A 22,188-nucleotide genomic window follows, 5' to 3' on the forward strand; every position below is an offset into this window, starting at 1 on the left:
ATGTGAAGGAACTTGCACTCTACAGGGACAGGACTTACCCAGACACCAGAGCTTTCCCTCCTCACCAGCTTCTTGAGGTCATGAGACATCTGAGAATCTGCACAGGCTCTTTACCTGTCAGCCTCCAACCTCTGAGATCAACCGTTCAGCCAGTCATTGGAAGGGCCCCATGAGAGCATGCCAAACAGCTGCACACAACTCAGGCATGATACACAGACCCAACTTCCAGTAGAAGGAAACCTTCAGCTTTAGATCAGGGAGCATATGAATGCATTATCTTAGGCTGTTCATCTTCCAGAAAAGGAAAGGTAAGCTTGACTGTCTCCTGCTCCCCTACTGAGCTGTTGAAGAGTTTAAGGAACAGCAAGCTTAATTCCACAAAGAAGTGAGCACTCTTCGTATCTGCTGAGAATCCCCTATCATGCCACTCCTATGGCCTAGAGTAGATGAAAGGAATCTCAAAGTTTTTCTAAGTCACAAACAATCAAAACCAAACTTTGTGGTACATTTCTCTATGATGTTGACCAATTTGACACATACATAGAGATTCTCTAAGTCACATGTTCCAGGATCATCCCACTACTTCTCACTGTCCACAGGACCACCAACCTCCTGAAGAAACTTACCCTGCAGAAAGAGGGTAGAGGAATGGGACAAAATTCACACAGAGCCATATGGATCCAAGAAAGTGATCTACCTGCAGTGAATACTCTCAGCACACTGAGACCCCATATTCCAGGGCTCACTCACCTGTGGAGAACCATCTATGCAGATGGGGAGTGTCGACAGAACACCTGTAAGGTCAGGGTTACACTGAGGGTCTATGAAGAAGAGAATCAGAGCTTAGGGACTCTGTCCTCCTGCCATGCCTTCTCTCTGTATTGCAGTTGCACCTCCATTGTGACCCTTTTCACACAGGAGGACATTGGGCAGCAGCGAGCAGTATAAGTCTAGCATCATTATTAACTCACAAAGCAAAGTTCCTGGTCTTGGGTAGCTTTGGAGACTCAAAACTGCAAGAGTTCAATCGAAAGGTAACAATGTTCATAAATCACACCAGTCTCAGCACTGGGGCATGGGATGTGCCTATCAAGATGAAAGGGCAAGATTGTGAGCATCTTAAACTTCGAGGAGGGAGCAAGGAAGACATGCTACTGAGATGACTTGTGGTCAGTGTGGAAGGAAGGGAATTTCTAGAGTCAACAGGTTCTGATGCCTAGAGAAACTGTCGAGAGCAATGCAGACAATGATTCTGCTGTCCTCAAGGGGAGGTGAGTGTATTTTCTTCACTCAAGCTGTAGAAATGTTGTTGGGCAGGTGATTTTGGAATCTACCCACAGAGTCCCAGAAGCCCTTGCTACACATATGTGAGCCAAAATAACTAAAATTCTACAGTCAAAAGAAACCTAAGTGTGGGAACCTAAGAGCATGGTGCCCAAAGGAAGAGGCATATGAGAGGACTTGCTATACTAGATTAGAGAGATAGATCCCATGAATGTCACCAGCCCCAGGTAGTCCCACTGCTGTTAACCATGCGTGGAACCTAGGCCAAGTTTACCCAAGATAATGACTTTTCAATATAAGTCCCAAATTGGGAGTTTTATAAGAAGTTTAAAAATTTTTAAATGTTGGCAACTGTCTCAGCATTATTTAAACACTATAGGGCATACAAAACCCTTCTAGGAGAGAGAAAGATCATGCCTGTGTGCATGCAACTCATGGCTTCTAATGTCTTGGCTATTTCATAACCAATTACACCATAGTTAATATTCACTGAATGCTGCCCTCATTTGCCTGCACAGCTTATGAAATGGTGCTTATAGGTAACTCCTCCAACCTTGAATAGCTGTACAACTTGGCAAGCCAAGATTCAAATATAGGTCTTCCTGATGTCAGATGCTTTTAGACACTCAGTTGCAGAAATACAACTGATGACCTCAAGCCTGTCCTTTGCCAATGGTGACATGATGACAATGACAAGTGGCATTTCAACTGCTTAGTGTTTGTAGGAAGATGAGACCTGGAACAAGAACCTTACAAAACAGAAATTGCCATCTTCCCCAAGGACATGAGCAGGAGTTTGATAGTGAGACTATGCTTCCATTCTGCGTAGTGTAAAGAAAAATCCCTTAGCACTCAAAAGTGGTCCATGGATCCATAGAATTAGCACCATCTAGGGGCACACTAGAAAGGCAGTCTTGGAGCTGGGACAATTGTTTACTGGGTAAGAGTTCTTGCTACACAAGCCTGAGGACCTGAATTCAATACCCATTACCTACATAAAAAGCTAAAAATGCCCACAAATACCTGTAATCACAGGCTGGTGGGGCAGACACAGGAGAATGACTAGGACTTGCCAGTCACCATTGTGGTTGAAACAGCAAGCTCTGGGTCCAATGAGAGGTCATGTCTCAAAGAAATAAGACTGAGACTGATAAAGGAAAACACCAGCAACTCCCTGTGGCATCCATGGGCCACAGGGAGTACATGGGCACATATACTTGAATCAACACATGGGCATATATCATATGCATCCTAACACACACATACATGTCACACATACATGTCACACATAATACACGCAACCACTCTAAAAATTAAAAAATAAACTAAAAAAAGACATGAATGTGGGAAAAGGACTTTTAGGGAAGAGGTTAAGAGGGAGTTTAGAGAGAGTGGGGTGCTACAGTTATCAGAATATACTGTATACATGTAGGAAATTATCAAAGAATGAATTCAATGGAAACGTAACAAACAAATAAGCAGAGCCTTGGAGTTTCCTGATCAGTCCCTTAAATAGCTGGCCTTCAGGCTCTTATGTCCATAGGGGTTCGAAAAGCCCACACATGCCTCTCTCTCACTTGCTCTCAAGATGTCACAGCCTTCTGGCTCCTGTATCTTTCTCACCCTATGTCCAGTCTCCTGGTATGGCTTTATCGTCCCCTTTACTCTTTAATCCCTTACTGTTCATGGCATACAGTTATCTAGACCCTGTCAACCCAACTTATAAAGGCAAACAGGACCATTCCCTAAAAACCTTATGTTATACAGTGCCTCCAGGCCTGTGGCACACTCTTGGAAGTGTGAGAAAAGTCAGAACAGTCACAGTGAGCTTCCCAGACATGCTTATGATATAGGGATAAAAGTGATGCTTGTATTTCCAAAGTAGATCCATCACACAGGTAGAAAATGCTGGCTGTGGGCTCACTGATTCTAAACCTTGTTTACCTGCCAATGAGAGGGCAAGGTTCTCAGCAGAGTGGAAGCCTCAGAGCAGAAATCCCCAGCGAACACTGTGGCATAGATCTGATCCCAGGTGCTGTACTCATTGCCCTGCTCTGACTGTGGCTAATTAATCAGGCAGAAGGACTTCTAGACTTCTACCTTGCCACCCTCATACCCTGCGACTCTCACACTTGTTACTTTCCTGTCACTTCATCTTTTATTCTGTCCCTCTCAGCATGTTGCTGTGACTCCTATCAGTTGCAGAAGCACAGGTACAGTATCACTATTTCCAACATTTTATCCCAGAAGCCTTTCCTAAGACTCTATTCCATGGCACACAAGCCTTGCAGAAAATGGAACAACTCCTGTCTTTCACCCATCTGCCATCTCTGGGTACCAGAAGGAGAAATACCACCATATTGCCTCATCAACAAAAGTACATGATTGCCACCCAACATCCCTTCCCATCTATCTTCCCTTACAGGATAGCTTTGCCTACCCCAAAGACAGCCACATTCCTTAAGCACATAGGTCACCTCCAAGTCCCTCCTCCAGCCCTCACCTGCTTCTTGGAGACCATAATCAGTCAAGGAAAAATTAAGTCAAAGTTCCCAGTGCTTTCTCCTCCCTAAAGCCCCTCATCACACACACGTGCAGCCAGAAAGCCCATTCTGGCTCTAACCCATCACAGACCTTTCCATTCCAGGGAAACTGTGATGTTGTCATGGAAACAACCAGTGAGGTGTTTCTCTGGATCAATCCCAGACTGAGGACCCGCAGCCCACACTGCTAAGTATTCATTGCTGGTATGCAGGGAGCCCCCTGACATCCTTCACCAACCCAGAGCTGCCCTCCTGCCTCAGTGGAGCTGTTAGAGGCAGTGTGTTTGTATACACATGCATATATGTGTGTGTTTGTGTGTGAGAGACAGGTCTACTTTTTTTTTCACTTTAGCCCAACCCCTCCTAGCACACAAAAGACACATTCTTGAAAAAGAAAAAAAAATGTATTTTCCCCCTGCATTCCAGCTGCCTGAGCTAAGCGGAGGAATGAATGGTTTGGGGAAAATCTCACACAGGAATAAATTTACAAGGGACAGCTGAGTGGATAAATTTGGTCCCTTGAGAGTGGCATTACGAGGACTTTGGCAGGAGTTCCCTTATACAGAGCAGTCTAAAAAGAAAAGCAAAGAGAGGGGAGCTTTCAAAAGCACCCCAAAATACAACTTTTGGGTTTCCTTGGAGTTCTCTCTGGCTGCTAGCATGTAAAGACAAGAGGAGGCTCATTCACAAAAACAAATGAACCTTTTCTAGATGGCCGTCTGCTCCCCACCCTGTGTTTGCCCAGGTGCCTTGGTTGCTAAAGTGAGCACCTTAAGATCACCCCTATTTTCTAGTCATCTGATGTCTGTATACTCCAAAACAAAAGCGGTATTTGACCCAGTAAGGATTTGGCAAATAGCTAGTGCTGTCTTCTTCAGTGTCTCCTTCAGATGAAGAGTAAAGTTAACAAGACAGGCCTGACAGCATGAGGTTGGGCACAGAACCAAGCCCCACTCACTGCCTGGGTCTGGGGACACATTGCAAAAAGAGGAGACAGCTCTGCCCAGGAAGCTGCTACCAGTGCTAGAGGATTCTGGCTCAGGGCATGCAGTATTGGTTTCTTTTGGTTCCCATAGTTGTTTTCTGCAAGGATTGAGAGCATGGTTAGGCCAGAGTACTTCTGCCCCCCGACCCCAGGAGGGCTCAACTTTCATTTCTCCCCCACCTCCTTCACCTACCACAGAATGGCCAGTTGCTACAAACAGGAGAACCCCTTTGCTTAGCTGGAGTGCTGAAACTCATTAACCTGTATCCTCTCCATTTCTCTAGAAACCAAATTTTAGTACTTCTGCAGCTGGTAACTCCGCTTCTGGTCCTCATGACAGCTTTTCCCAGGCTCTGTAACCCCAGGGGAGCCTGAGACTTGAAGTCCAGCCAGGCAGGCTCCTCTGGGAGAACCGAGCTGCCACTTGTGGGCCACCAAACATGTCTACATCTCAGGCTATGTGCTGTGCTGAGTTAGTGACACTGACCTTTTGCCACCAGTGTTCGTACATCTGAAGTCATCATCAACAGCTTTCCAACATCAAGGCTTTCTAATTCTATCCTGTGTGAAGACATATAGAGACCAGTGAGGAGATCACTTCCTGCTGCCAAGAAGTTCAAGCTCTGTTGATCAGATATAATTACTTGTTACTAATTATTCACTGCTTTCCAGTCTCTACTATTTTGACTAAGAAACTCCCTGTGCTGGATCCTTATTCCCATTTTATATGGTAATCAAACACAAGAGAAGAAGAACCAAATGATTTGACCAAAGGAAAATACTGGATCTACTAATACTCAACTATGCTGAAGGCATATTAACCTCTCAGAGCCTCAGCTTCCTCGTTTTAAAAACAGACAACACGTGTCCTTCAAATTGCTGTGAAAATTCAGTGAAATGGGATTTGCAAAATGTTTAACTTAAAACCCAGCATAGCCTGCCAATTGTGAGGTGTGTGACTGTCCCATTTGAAGGGTGGGAGGGAGCCTCTCTTTGTAGCCCATCCTCTTTAGTGGCCCTCAAGTATAGCTTCCCACCCTCCCACCCTTCTCATAAAGGGGTCTGAAAGAAGACAAGTGATTAAGACCCTTGATCATATCCTCTAGACCCGAAGGCTGTGTCCCTCCAGGAACCATCCAGTCCTCTAGATCCCAAGATTGTCCTCCCAGGAGCCATCCAGTCCTCTAGACCCCAAGGTTGTCCTCCCAGGAGCCATCCAGTCTTCTAGACCCCAAGGTTGTCTCTCCAGGAGCCATCCTGCAATGTTTTGTGATAAATTAAAAAATAAACTAGTAATCATACAATGCAAAATTCTCAAAATGCTTCATAATTACCAAACTGTATAAATGTGTAAAGCATTACAAGCCAGCCTTCTATTTTATCAGACATAATATGTACTATGTCTGTCACTGTGCAAAAACATACCAACAGAGTTTGGCCACACTTAATCCTAGAAGTACTTACAACCCATGGCCAGAGTACACAATCTGTAGGAGAATGTGATCTGAACTGTCTGCAGTGCTGCAATATCTGTCTGATGGACTAGCTTTAGGCATCCTCCTCTCCATGTAAACAGAGTCAGGACAATCCTTTCGGAGAGTCATTAGGTAGAAGAGAAAGTGAGTGGGGGTTAGCTGCACTTGGTGTTCTGTCTATACCATGCCATAATAGCATATGCTTCATAAGCACTTACTAGTAAATGCACAATAACTACTTCAGCAATCCCAAATTAAATGTGTACTTGAGAGAATGAAGCAATATTGCAAAGAGAATTCAGTGATATTTTCTATTGTGTTTCTTCAGAAACATCAGGGCTCCTTTCCATCCAGGAAATTTTGGCTTTCAGAAGTACTGAAATTGAAGCAAGAGATTAATCCAAAGAGAAAAATGATGGCCTTTCCGAAGGGTGTGGGTAATGGCCACAAGAATGATGATGGCTAGAAATCCCATTTCCAAATGAGCCAAAGAAGAAGGACATCATTGGGAGGTTCTGATCCAGCTACCATAGAAATCACTGGCATGTCTAGGAGTCCACAAATGCACAAGAAGGGGACTAGGCAATTTGCCCAGAATTGCACACTAGCATTTGGCAAGATCAAGATACCAAGCCTATTAGAGCAGCTAGCTCCAGCCTATAGACATAATTGACCTGAGCTACTCTAACGACATCAGTCTATAGTGTCTATACTTGTTTTCAGGGTGCGGTAGGAATTGTGCATGCACTCCCATACCTCTTCTCCCTGTTTTTCCTTTTATTACACATAAAAGTTAGCTGGACATGTTTCACTCAGAATAAGGACACTGTTTCCAGTTCCCCTGCAGCTCCATGTAGCTAGATAACCAAATATTGGTTCATAGACTATGCATTAAAGCAAAGTGTTCAATTTCTAGAAAATGTTCTTAAAGAGAAAACTTGCTTCTTTCTTTCTTCCTTTCTATCTTTTTCTAGTTGGCTAGAATACAGATTTGATCATACAAACATGTGCACGCACGCGCGCACACACACACACACACACACACACACACACACACAAAATTAGACACCACTATGGAGTTACAAGAAAGAAAATCTGATGATGGCAGAAGTGTCCTTCCTATAGGAATGTGCTGACTGATGAATTGTTATGCCATCATCATGAGCTTGGTCTCTTTCTCCAACATTTTACATGAGAAACCAGTATATCTTTACTTAAGTATTGTTATTTGAAGGTTTCTGCTGTTCTTCTGGGTAGAATACTATTTACTGCATAAGGCACACCTACACTTTGCCCTCATCTTTCCTACTTTCATTCATGTCCTTCTGTGCATTTTCCACTTTTCCTCAAACATTTTTACCCAAATAGATTCAGTTTACACATGTGTCAGATTAAAGACAGAACCCCAAACATTAGGAGGATCATCCACAACCTCAGAGTAAGCAAGTGCAGGCTGATGTTGGAACCACAGTCCTAGAGTCAATGTTCTTGGACCTGACTTACAGAGCAGGAGCAGCTCAACCCCAGTTCCCTCTGCCCTGTCTGCCTCCCTGTCCCACCTATGAAGCAAGACATAAGTCTTGCCAACAATATCGTCTTTCCAAGAAAGTAAGTACAAGTCACCCTGCTCCCCTGGATCCTCTCCTGCATCATTCTCATAAGATCTGATGTACGTGATGTGGCTGTCATGGAACATCTGTCTCCAGTCCCACCCAAAAGTCCAAGATTCCAGGAAAGGCCAAGCCAGACTGCAGTGGACTTTCCCTTCTTGTGTGTCATCTTTGCTTATCTTCCAGAACAAGTTCAATTGAGCCTGGCTGCAAAGAGAAGTCATTCTTACTCTTCCCATGGAAACATTACAATGAATTCCACAGTGGATGGAACCTAAGAGTCCCTTGATCATTGCATCCTAGAGCTGGAGAAATCAGGGGTCATCGTGTCCAAAAAAAAAAAAAAAAATCTTAAAACTGAAGGAATCCAGCCAGAAGGACAAGCAGATTGCTATTAAATGACGAAGACAATTGGAAACCATAACAACAAGTTAGGCAGGCAGCTCTTTTGACATGGCCTGCACTGGCAGAGCCATGTGCATTAGACTATTGCATTCCCCACCACCTGTGAGATAGTCTCAAAGACAGAATTTTGTCACAAGCTACTACGGTGCTAAATCACGATTCATGTCCAAGGTTATTTGTTGCTTGAACCTGGACTGTGTTCATAGCACTGTGTTACCAGTCATTACCTGCAAAAGCAAGAGAATGTCAGGATTGACTCACTCCCAACTAAGCTAATCTAGACATTTTGGACAACCTCAGACTTGGTCTCTGTTTCATTCACATGGTACTGTTCTGGGAGCTCCCCAGGGCCCTTGTTGTTTACAGGATGGGACTCTAACATCTGAATCTAGAAGAAAATTGAGCTCCACTTTTCTCCACAGACACCAACCTGAACAACCACTTTCCGGGTTCACACTAAGGCTCAGTGTTTAGTCCCTTTCTGGCTTACTCAACCATTCAAGTATTTATTGAATCAAATAAAAGTATACCTAGCTCAGAGATAAAATTTTAAGAATTTCAAACAGGGTTTCAATGAGGACATGGATAATCTCAATTAAGCCCGAAGAATTTGTTATTGAGAGGTTGAGACAGGAGAATTACCATGAATATAAAGCCAGTCTGGGCTACACAACAAGTCTCTGTATCATATATATATATATATATATATATATATATATATATATATATATGAAAAAGGAAGACGAAAGGGGAGGAGGGGATATGAACAATATGCAAATTATTTCAAAAATAATTTTGGTAAAAAATTGTAAATATTGTGTTAGGTGCCACAAAGGAAAAGTACACAGTACAGTAAATAGGAGGGAGTCAAAGCAGGCATGTGCAGGGAGGAGATGAAACAAGAGGGGGGTCCAAGATTGGAGGAAGCTTTGCAAATTCAAAGAGCTGAAATAAAACCAGAGTACTGAAGATATGACTGTGGACAGGATTGTTCAAGACCTACCAGCTTGCACTCCATCCTAAGAATAATGACACACCACTGAGAAGTTTCACACAATGTGATTTGTGCTGATAAGTAGTCACTGTCTATGCTAAAGGCAGATGCTGTCACAGAGGCCTCAAGGAGGCTATCACCATTGTCCCACTGAGAGAGAGTACATTTGAACAAAGCAGTAGGCTAAGAAGAAAGAAATGTTAGTAGAGTTCAAGCGGGAGGTAGTAGGTAGGCTTGGGCTGCAAGTGCAAGCACAGAACTCAAAAGTACTCTTTTGTTAAACTTCCCAAAAGCTTGACTCATTTAGAATCATCTAGAGACATACATTTGACCACAGGCAAGCCTACACATTTATTTGTGTACTGCATGCTTACCTGGAGTCCATGGAGGTAGAAGGGGACATTGGATTTCCGAAACTGGAGTTACAGATGGTTGTGAGCCAACGTGTGTTTACTGGGACTCAAATCTGGGTCTTGGGCTCTGCTCCTCATTAGTTGCAGATGTAAACAAGCACCCACCACCACAGTGGTAAGCCATTGTGTTGCCAAGCATTTCCAGGCTCAACAGTGAGAGCTACAATAAACCCTAGCTCTCCAAGGTTGCTTCTTGTTAGGTGTTTAGTCACAAGGAAAATCGAAGAATATGTCAAGTGGTGCAAGGCAGAGGTGCAGTCTGCCCCATGGTGTATTCTGGACACCCAGACAAGTATAGAGGGGCTCCTGGAGATCCTATGTTCCTGGGACAAACTCAAAATTGGATCTCTATAAAGCTACTTTGCTGCTATGGCTGGACAAGATGGACAAATTGATGTTGACAAGTTGCAGAGATGTCTGGTATTGCTAGAGTATACAAACATTTTTTAAAACTAATTTTTATTTAATTTAAAAACAATTTTATTTTACATCCAGTCCCAGTTCCCTCTCATCCTCCCATTCCTCCAACCAACCCCCCACCCACTCCTCAGGGAGGGTGAGGCCTCCCATGGGAGACCTCTGGAAGAGCAGCCAGTACCCTTAATCTCTGAGCCATCTCTCCAGACCCCTGGATACAAACTTTTAAATCTGGAGACTTGTCGCCTATGGTTTCAAAGTTGGACAGAGATATGTCTGGCACCGTGGGATTCATTGAATTTAAAGAGGTCTGGGCTGTGCTGAATGGTTGGGGACAACACTTCATCAATTTCGACAGTGAAACAATGGATCCCCAGGAACTGAAAAAGGCCCTGAAGACTTTCAGGACTCAGACTGAGCCTCCACGCTGTGAATTAAATTGCAAAGCAATACAGCACTGATGGGAAGATCACCTAGGATGACTACTTTGCCTTCTGGGTCAAACTGAGGATTCTTACATATGGAGTTGGAAGCCAGGATTCTGGTCAACAAGGAATGGTGAATTCCTCATATGATGATTTCATTCGGTGTGTTACAATGGTCTCAGTTAAAAGAAAGCTGTCTGAATATATTCAACATTCCAACTGGAGCCCACCTTGCTTCCTCCCAGCTTTCACTGCTGTGGGCAGATTTCCACCAACACTCCCTGATAACTATTGAATAGGATTATGGCTTTGTATACAACTGAAGCTTTGTTTTTAATTTTGATAATAAACTCTTGAAGTTTAATAATATAAGAACAAGTCTGTTGTACCAGTCTGACATCCTTGAGTCATTATCAACCATGCCTTATTTTCCTGCCAACCCTCTTATATATAAACTTAAGTATGCAAAATGTTCAAAGCATAATATATATTTTCTCGTGACATGAAATCTTTTAATCAGGCTTAGCTGTTATTCCTTCTTGCCCTGAGGAATGTGGTTAAAAGTTTTGTGTGGGATATTCTCATATAAGATCCACAGGGGTGCAAAACAAACCAGTGCACATGGTAATCCACATACTAGAAAGAACATATAAGCTTTAGAACTCACTGGGTTTGAAAGCCCCTATGAATGGACAGAGGTACTGAATGACTATTGTTTTCTTCATTAAAAACATAGATAATTTGAGTGGCAAAAATGCTGCCATCACATCCTTCTTTGTCATCCATTCATTCTTCTGTTAATTATACTGAAAAGTTTTCTATATTATAAGCTTAAAATTGTCAAAAAAAAAAAAAAAAAGACCAAAGGTCGATAAAAATAAATATATAAACTGTTTACTTTTGACTAATGGAGTTCTAGATGACTTTAATTTCCTTTATATATTTCCATATCTCACCAATTTTTATAATGTGTATGCTTCCATTTTAAAACCAGATGTTGGGAATGGAGAGACAGTTCACATTTCCAACAGCTGTGTTGGGTAGCTTAACTACTACCTCTGGCCTCCCTAGTCACATGAACTCAGATGCACACACCCCAACACAAATGTATATGCACACACATAATTAAAAAGTAGTAAAAGTAATTAAAACAAAACAACAAAAATTCTGTCAAGTATTTTAATGTGGCTACATCTATCCAAAAGGGGAACTACTTCTCAATGAAATTCACATTTTAGTATGTAAGACTCTAGATGTGTGGTGCAACCTTGGCTTACGGTTGCTAGTACTGAATGGCACATGTAAAAATTTGTTGAAAGAGTAGATAACATGTCAAGTGGTCTTCAGTAAGTATGTTAATATAAATCTGGGAATTATATCACAAGTCTGTGATCCCAATGCTTCATAGGTAATGGCAGGAAGCCTGGGGTATTAGGCCAAATTGAGATAAATAGGGATGCCTTGTTTCAAATATCCAAATTTATTTAACTTCTTTTCATTTTAATGGTTTCTAGAGAATCTGGTCTTCCTAAAGATGAGCTAATGGGTAAGATCAGTCAGTTCCTTTTTGATTTCTGTCTATTTTTTGCTGCAAGCATTGGCTGCTGGGGATTTGAAAAATTTGATGTTCTCTACTGTGGCTAGATAGATATATTTGTTTTCAAATAATGTCTTAGTTATGGCTTCTATTGCTGTGATAAAACATTATGACAAAAAATAACTTGAGGAAGAAATGATTTATTTCCCCCATACTTCTAGGTAGCAATTCATCACCAAGGGAATTCAGGGCCTGAACTCATACAGAGCCAGAATCTGGATGCAGGAGCTGGTGCAGAGGCCATGGAAACGTGCTGTTTACTGGCTTACTCCTTTTGGCTTATTCAGCCTGCTTTGTTACAGCAGCTAGGACTGCCTTCCCAGGAATAACACCACCCACAGTGAGATGGGCCCTCCCATAGCATTCATCAGTCAAGAAAATGTATCAAAGGATTGCCCACTGGCCACTCTGCTGGGGGTGTTTTCTCAGCTGAAGTTCCAGCTTCCCAAATGATTCTAGCTTGTGTCAACTTGACAGAAAATTACTCAGAACAAATATGACAACTCAAGTCCATAGATAGAGCAACGCACAACAAACCAGCTTCAGTAAAAGCCACTTCAATAAGTTCGTGAGAATGGGGGTCAGATGGGAGTAAAATGACATGAACTACGTGTAGAGACAGCATTTCTACTTCCCCTTTTTATTGTGTCCTTATCCCAGCCTACATTTATCTCACAATTCACTCACCTTAATTCTTGTCTCAGTTCTATAAGATGGAGTGTCAGAAACGTGAAACCAAAATGTCTGGCTCCAGTCCAGTCCCAAGACCAAGATAATGAGAAAAAAAGTTGAGGGACTAGGATGAAGCTGTTAGGAACTGAGTCAATATTTAAGAAAAAAGAAAACTTTTGTGGTATTATTTTATTTTTGTTGTATGTAACCTTGGAGAATGATATTCTTCCAATAAGCTAGAAGTTGACTGCAGGGTCATAAAAATAGATGTTTTGATGCCAAGAGAGCTGGTCAAGCCAAGGGGAAGCAAGAATAGCCAATTTAAGAAGTGGTGGAGCAAAAATGAAACAGTATGACAAGAGACTGGACAGGAGGGCCGGTGACATGTGACTCAAGGCAAGCTTGCTTTGGAGTCCAGAGCATGAGAAACCCACAGGAATGTTTGTGCTATGTAAGATGAGTCGCCGTGGCTCCAGAGCATGGACTTTAACTGTTGGAACCAAGCCTTGGTAAGTTTTACATCCAATCTATGAAACATCATCACACTCTATCATAGTTTATCCTAGACTATGATGTTATTCTATAATATATGTGCCCAACCAACTTCGGACCTGATGAGCTGTGACAAATTATCATTTGGGGATAGAGATGTGTGCCCTATAAGCCTAGAAGGCATATAGTGCCTCATTCTATTGCCTGTATCATCTCCCACAGTAAGGGCATTGGGTAGACAATCCTCATCCAGCCATTGAGTCATTCAGTCTTAACCACCTGCTGATCTAACAGAAATGCTTCTGCTGAGCCCCCTGGCTGTAACTTATCTTCTTGTTTCTTTGATTTCATCCTATACAGGAGCCCAGAACCACAGCCACTCCCAGAAGCAGTTCTACCTCGCTGTTTGCTATGACTGACGACACCATTTAAACCTTCCCATTAAGGACAAAGTGTGTCCATGCAAAAGGAACAAGGATGAGGGCAGGCACACATTCTGTTAGCTGCATCACATCTCTGAACCAAGTTCTGTCCTCATTCACTGATCTAATCACCAAGGATGGCTAATGGGATCTGACAGATGGCCTCCAACCCTGATTTAATGTAGACTAGAACAACAAACCAACTGCCTATGCCATCTGGATCTGATCCGCATATCAGTGTGCATTCATGTGGATCTTTGTGCAGCAAAAGTGGAATTATAGATTTTATGACTAATTATTTTTATCCCCTCATATCTGACCATTCTAGGTACATGTTGGTGCTTGAGAAAGTGGATAGGCGGGTTACAAGTAAAACAATTCCCTAGAGTGTCAGGCAACAAGAAACGTGATGTTTGGGGACCAATTCAGTTTGTTTGTGTCTTCATTTCAACTAAAACTCTTCCGTTCCCACATGCCCCAAGGATGAGGCTGTCCAGCCCCCTGTGGGGCCTTGCTGAGCTATTTTCATGGTTGCTAAGCAATGTCAATCGTGCTTCACGCCTGGTGAGCTCATGGTTGTGCTGTGGGTGATCTGGATTAGGTTTATAATAACCAGAACGAAGAGAGGAGGGGGAAAGGTGTATACACAAATAATATACACCAGAAGTGACAATGTGATGAAGGATGACACTAACAGGGAACCTGGACCCATGAGAAGTAGCAATCACACCATTTTTTAGCATTCTGTCTAGGCACTCCAGCATCTATGTGTTCATTTAACTAGGAGTGGCGTACGCTAAAGAGAGGCAGCCTCATGACCACAGATGCCTATCATCTTGCTCACTGTTGAGTTCACCTCACACAGGGCCTAGTGCAAAGTAAGATCTGAGAAATTATTATTGAAAGGCATGAGTCACCCAGTTTAAAAACAGGAAAGAACCACAGCCCCCCCTCTCTGTCATCTATATACAAGACCCATTAGAGAAAGTCTTACATATAAACACCTCCACCCAGCCCTCGTACACATCACTTGTGTTTTAGAAGGACAGGCTCACCAGGCCCACTCAGAAGAGCTGAACATGAAGGAAGGTGGGACTGTTCCAACTCTCCTCTCCCCGCTGTACAGGACACCAACAGAGAGAGCTAGAGAGAGAGAGAGAGAGAGAGAGAGAGAGAGAGAGAGAGAGAGAGAGAGAGAGAGAAGGGGAGAATCATGTCCTACTGCAGACATTTGCCAGAGCCATGTACTTCCAAACTCCTATGTGCTAAGACCTGAGCAGTGGTCTCAGCAGGATCCTAGGATTCTCCCTGCATATTTCTCCTCTGCTTATTATCCCAGACATCTCTAAGAACACAGCAGCATTCCTTTCCATATCACCGTGTTCCTTCCTGGGTGTCTCCCAGCCACCAGCTCCTCCCACAGGCTCACCACCCCATACACAATCACCCAGTCTTGGTCTCCAACTCCTTCCTTTGCCTACTGCTCCTACCAGGCCTTTGCACCTTCATCACACAGCCAAACAGACCCATCTGATAGCCTTTGGCAAGAACACAAGAAAACAGATAGCTGCTATATGGCAGTAAGAACTGAGAGGGGGTGGGCCATAGGACCCTAGAATCTAGAGCCAGGAATGGCAGCACTCACTGTAATCCTACTAAATAGTATGAGGCAGAAGAATTGTCAATTCTAGGTCAGGCTACAATACGTAATGAGCTCCAGATTAGCCTGGGCTACCTACCCATCAAGGCCCTGTCTCAAACAAACAAACAAACCTGGAAATCACAGAGGGAAACACACCAGTCAACAGTGTTCATTCAAGGAACTCTCTGACCCAATGGCCTGCTATGTCTTTTAAGAAAACTGTCTTAACTGAAAATAATCCAAGGAAACTACGCACTCATGAATAGGAGCCATATTGGGAAGCTGGCACTGCTTGCCAACTGCCACAGAGCAAGTGCCATCCTACACTTTCTCTAAAAACAACCTGCATAGTCTTCCTCTTCCCCAAACCTTGCAAGTCCTCTCCTTCAGAAGTACCAGGAATGGTGGTACTGGTCTCAAAGGGTGCCTCACATTACCATCTTAATTTTTGTTGAACTCCTCCATATGACCTTCTAGCTTAGAGAGGTATCTCTAAGACAGTAAGCATGACTTTCTTGAAAACTGCCCCAAGACAGTTGAATTGCAAGAGTACCTTATAGACCATGTACATACTATTTCTATTCTTCCTATATTCTGAGTATGCCCCCATTTTCAGATATGTGACTTGCTGACATTCTCTCTTACTGCAAAGCATGTGTTTTCTATGTTAATGATATCCTTGGATGAACAAAGATTTTGTTTCAGCTGGTCTCACTTTGCTGTTTATTGTCACTTTGCAGTGCTGGGCTCTCTTATGAACTGGGCACATGCTAAACAAGTTCTGTAGCTTTTATCTATAATCCCACACCCCATGAACAAATATATTAAATTTTGATTGTATTCTATTTACTTGTTGTCTTGTTACCTGTGCTTTTGGTATCATGCTCCCAAGTAACAAAATCAAGTGCAAAGTCATGAAGTTTTGAGATTCCTATATTCTTCTAAGATTTTATAGTTTTAGCTGTTGCATTTAAGTGTTTGATGCATTTCAAGTTATTTTTGTATGTAGTGTGAGGTAAGGGTCTAGTTGCTGTCTTTTTATATATGTACCCAGTCTTCCCAGCCACACTTGTTGACATGACTGTCATTTTCCTATTGAGTGATCTTGGCACACTTTCTTAAAATCATTGACCATATCAAATAGTTTCTTCCTTAGCTATCTTTTCTGTTTCCCTATATGATTGTACCTATGCCAGTTGCACACTGTTTTCATTAATGTAGCTTTGCAGAGAGTTTTGTAATAAAGATGTGTGAGTCTTCCAACTCATTCCTTTTCAAGATTATTTTAGATATTCCAGAATGCTTTAAAATTCCATATAAATTTTAAGATGGTTTCTTCAATTTTGCCTAAATAATCATTGGCACTTTTATAGCAATTGCATTGGATAAATAGATCATTTTGAGTAATTCCTGGAAACTTTGAGAACTTTCCCCTAAAGCTATATGTGCTATTCAGCTTCCTGTAGCTGTGAAAAAATACGCATGTAAAAGGATAAAAGATTGACTGATTGGTTTACAGTTCCAGCTGTTTTGGTCCATGACTGCTTGGCCCCATCATTATAGTTCTATGTAAGTTCTAGTCATTCCCAGCATGGAGAGTGTGGCAAAGCAAAGCTGCTCACGGTGTGGCAGTCAAGAAGCAGAGAGGGTGAAGTAGAAAAGGGTTAGGGACAAGATATGGTTCCCAAAGCTATCCTGCCAAGATCTACCTCCTGTGTGTCTATCACCTCCCAAAAAACTATCAAATTATGAGCCTACCATTGGATTAATCTACTGATGAAGTCAGAAATTTAATGATCCAAACACTCCCCAAAGCCCAGCAAGTAGCAACCAACCTCTAGTACATGACCTTTGAGGACCATTTTTAGATATAAGCCTTAGTACCATTCTATGAATAACTTCTTTATTTAACTAAATTATACATTTCTGAGCATGAGAACTATGACTCCAATCTTTTCTACCTCATTAAACCACTAGAAGGTACTAAGCCACAAACAAAAAGTTGAATACGCATTTCTCTAACTATATATGTTTTAATGGGGAAAATGAGAAATAATCAATCACTCCCTAAAATCCTCCCTCCCAGCACTGAAAGTTTCTAGAATTGAAAGAGAAAACAGGAAAGGTCACTGATCCCTGCAGTGTCTGGAAGGCACAGATACTCTTTTTGGAGAACACTGTTTTAACCTGACTATACTCTGACTGCTGGTCTCATCAGAGCAGTCAATACCTTTCCTTCCCTGATAACTCCAGTGTTGTGATTCAGACACGACTGTTCATAAGAAATAAGCACAAGGTGGTTTCATGGGTGGGTGATGATAAACTGGCAGTAATTGGCATGTTTTTTTAATTGTTTTTTGGCTTTTGGTTGGTTTTATTTGTTTCTTTGGATGTTTGGTTTGGTGACACAGGATCTCACTATGTAAGCCTGGATGGCTTGGAACTCACTATATAGACAAGGCTGGCCTAGAACTCACAGAGATCTGCCTGCCTCTGCCTCCCAAGTTCAGGGATTAGAGGCATGTACTATCATGCCCAGCTTATTACTTGGCATATTAAGAGAAAGATGATAATTGTTTGTATCCACCATTTGCTAAGAGCTTTCTGTATGTCCAGTGCCAAGCTATGCATTCATTATCTCGATTCTGGGGACTTCTGGGGACATTCCATAAAGGAAATGGGCATCCTCTTCAGTTCTCAAGTAAATAGAAGACCTTAGAGCGGCAGCCCAGGTGGAGACCAGTGTTCTTCAAATTACAGTGACTAGCACTCTAAGTACACACAAGATGAACACACTTCTATTTTAGAAGGGTGTTATCAGTTTATATTTGCTTTGAGTTTAGGTTCTTCATAATAACCATCTCTAAATCATAACAATGGAGCCCTTCTTATCTGAAGTTGGCAGAATTGAAATCACCCAGGCAGAAGATGACATGAGTATCTCAGCAAACTCACCCACTGGAAAGATCAGTGATGGATCCTGGAGTCGGGACTAGAAGCCTTTCTTAGGAGCAGCTTAGATCTTGAGCTAAGCCCTCCAGTAAGAGTGGACATTGTTGGGGTAGGGGGTGTTGACAAGTTAATTATGACCCTACATATTCTGTGGTGACAGTGGTGTTGCCCACATGAGTTGTGTGGTGCCAGAAGTTGCTGTTGCACTGATTGACATGCCAGAAATGCCAGACACTAGAACTGTGCTGAGTCGCTGCCACAGCAACCAACCACTAAGGTTTTAAACAGTGGTTTCCTTTGAAATGAGTTGGCATCACACAGACCAAACAATTGACTGGCTGACTAAGTTTTACTTCTCCATGAAGTTTTGGTTCTTGTGTGACATAGGTGTTGATATTCCACTAGGATGAGGATGACTAGTCATGACAGTTAACCCTGGCAAGCCATGAAACCAGAGCTTCTTGAGACTGGTGTTAGTGCTGATTATCATGTCTTTATCCCACGGGCCACCTGTGCCTGTCTGATTTCCCTGTTCCTAGCTAGCATTTCAGGCCACAGTCTGCCAGGCCTCTGTTGTGTATCCCTTCAGTCCTGAGAACATTGTGTGTTCCATTCACTTGGTCCAATCCCCATATAAATCAGTTAGCTTGGCTCACATCTGATCACAGACTATCCACAGCCAAGGCCAAAGGGCCAAATATGTGCAAAGAGCACCAGAGTAGCTAGAGAATGAGTGCATGTCATCCAGCTCCCTACCACAAAGGACCTTAAAGTGGGCGTGCCAGTCACATGGGTCTCTAGTGTCATTCTCAATAACTGGAATAAATATTTACACACTTCAGGTCTAATTTGAACTGCTTATTTGTCCCAGTTGTGTGCGTCATAATCCTTCAGTGGCTTCTTCCTGCCAAGAGTACGAAGTGCAAACCCCTTCCTTCAGCCATCAAGGACCTCCAGTGTGTGCTCTGCCTGTCCCGACAAGCCCAGCTGGCTGCATTCCTCACTATCCTTCAACGTGTCTCTATATTTCTGCTTGTCGACTTTTCCCACTGAGCCTCTCACCCCAGCTGCATGCCTTACTGCTACCATGTTCCCACTATTGTCAATTTCTAGGCTAATTCTCTAGAAAATCTAAGAAGAAATTTTGCCAGCCATGCCAACTACCCCAAGTATGAGTGATCGATGCTATGTCCTGTACTGTTTCTAAGACTCTTTTTCCTTAATGGTAAGTGTAAATAAATAACATACCCCAAACCCATATGTACTCATTCCAATCCTTACTATCTTTAAATATAACTTTATTTGGAAATGAATCATTGAAGACTTAGTGAAGATGAGGTCACATTGGAGTTGGGTGGGTCCCTAATCCAATATAGCTGAATCCTTATAGACATAGACATGGAGAGAGGAGAGAGAAGAAAGAGAGATGACAGAGAGAGAGAGAGAGAGAGAGAGAGAGAGAGAGAGAGGGAGAGGGAGGGAGGGAGGGAGAGGGAGAGGGAGAGGCAAAGAGTATGTCAAGCTGAAGTGGGTTAAGAAGGAAAAACAACAATCCCCAAGGAAGCCCAGAACAGACTCACAGTTCTTAGAAAGAGCAGCCTTGGCTTCTCCCTCTAGAACCATGAGACAGTGACTTATGTCCTTTAAGACATCCAGTTCCAGTACTTTGTAATGGACACCTAGGGATACAGGTACTTGTTCTTTATGAAACTTAGATTCAATACCATTATTGTATCTTGGATGTTGTGAGGAACAAAATATGTTTAGCTTGGTGCTGAGGACATGATGGGACCTTTTTGAGGAAGGGGATAGTGGGAGGTCCTTAGGTCAATGGAGGGGACATTCCTTAAAGCAGACTGTGTGCCACTGTCCTCTTCCTCTTGGCCTTCTGGTCATAAGGTGAGCATCACCACACCTGGCCTCTTACAGTTTTTAGTATCATTTCTTTGCTTTATACTGTCAACACTTGACTGTAATATGTCATGGCACACTTCTCTTCTGTGATCATGCTTTTGCATTAAATGACCATTCTTTCTTCAGATTTGGGGAAAATTAGACTACAATTTGATTCCTTACACCTTTAATTGTTATTTCAGCTCCTTCTTCTATTCCCTGGATATTTTGTCTCTTGGTTGTATCTCCGAGTTCTTAGACATTGAAGCTGTGCTCTTTTCTTCCCTGTTAGTATTTGAATGTAGTATATCCTCAATCTTGTCCTTCACCTTGGTATTCAGTCTTCTGGTTGGTCAGTGTATTAGTGAAACTTTTCACTACCCGCCCCCCCCCGGCACACACACACACACACACACACACACACACACACACACACACACACTGGATTCATTGAGTTTTTTCATCTCCAAAATTTCCATTTAAGCTGGCTTTATTATAAAACTTGATTTCCTTGCTGATATTTTCTTCTATGTTGCTTACTCTTAAATCCATATTGTTGAATTTTTTCTCATACTTTTTTTTTCTTATGTTGATAATTTTCCTCTCTAGGGCCTAGATTGAATTTATTTGTTTGTTTGTATTTTCTTTGAGGGCATTGATCATTTTACTAATAAATTTCTAAAATGTTCTTCAGGCCTTTGTCCATTTCAATATCTTTGGATTCAGTAGCTGAGGAGCTATGATATTTTATTTTTTTAACTTTTTATTTATTCTTTGTGGTTTTCACATCATGCATCTTGATCCCATGAGTCTCCCTGTCTTTTTGTATCCACCCTCAGCCCTTGTTACCCCCAAAATAAAATAAAATTTAAGAGAAAAGAAAAAGAAAAATCTCATCGTGCAAGCAAGCTGTAGTGTGACACAGTGAGTCATGCAGTATTCTCTTTAGTCCATATAACTTTACTTGCAAGTGAAGTGTTCATTGCAAAGAGTCAGTGGTCTGGTTCGACATCTCTGGTTTCTGTTACAATATCAATACAGGGACATCACTGGAACCCCTCTTGGAGTCCTAGACCTCATTTAGGCAGCACAATACAGCTGACCCTGTACATGGGGGCATGGGCAAGCTGACCCTGAGGACACGAAGGTGAGAGAGGTGGTCCTACCACTCCTCATCTTCCATGAGGTGTGGGTGAGGGGGAAAATGCCCTTCCCATCATTGCCTCTCATCAGATGGAACACTTGGGAGAGTGGGTCCTGAGCCTTGCCTGGCATCCCCATGTCAACAGGGATACAGGTGATCTAGCCCTGAGGACATGAGTTTGGGAGATCTGGCCCCACCCTTCATTTGTCATATGGTGGTGTGGACAAGGAAGAAATGCCCTCCCTCCACCCTCCCCCTTGCTACCTATTATAGGTGGCAGAGCTGGCCCTGAAGTCATGAGGACAGGAGAGCTCAAGAGAGCAGGCCCTACACCTTGTCTGGGCAACACAGTAGAGCGGATTCTGTTGATAGGGTATGGATGAGTTGGCCCTGACAATGTAAGCATGGTGGCATCAGTGACGGGAGATGTTCGCTATACTACTTACAGTGATGGAAGAGCTGGCTCTATGGTCATAAGAGCAGGAGAGCTGTCCCTGGTCCTCACCAGCTGCAGCACACAGGAGAGTGGTCCCTGCACCTTGTCTGGGCAACACGGTAGAGCTGGTCCTGATGGTATAGGTATGGGTGAGCTGGTCCTGAGGGTGTGAAAGCAGAACAGGCCCTGCCCCTTGCTCCTTGTTGCACAGGGGGAACTAGCTGGTGCAGTGCTAGAGAGCTCACCCTAGTGGTGAGGATTGGAAAGAGCAAATATGTGGTGGGGTATGGTAGAAAGAAAGGGCCATGGCCTGTGCAGACAGGCAGATCTGAAGAGGTGAAGGCATTGAGGAGCCAACTAGAGTGGGTGGCTTGCTTGTCACCTAAG

The 22,188-nt window shown here is 42.8% G+C and overlaps 1 pseudogene; it reads left to right on the forward strand.

Annotated features, from left to right (window-relative positions):
* Positions 1–9,975: 9,975 nt before the first annotated feature.
* Positions 9,976–10,846, forward strand: LOC127231342 (sorcin-like; annotated as a pseudogene).
* The last annotated feature ends 11,342 nt before the right edge of the window (positions 10,847–22,188 follow it).

Source organism: Phodopus roborovskii, unplaced genomic scaffold, assembly GCF_943737965.1.
Source record: "Phodopus roborovskii unplaced genomic scaffold, PHOROB, whole genome shotgun sequence".
Lineage (NCBI taxonomy): Eukaryota > Metazoa > Chordata > Mammalia > Rodentia > Cricetidae > Phodopus > Phodopus roborovskii.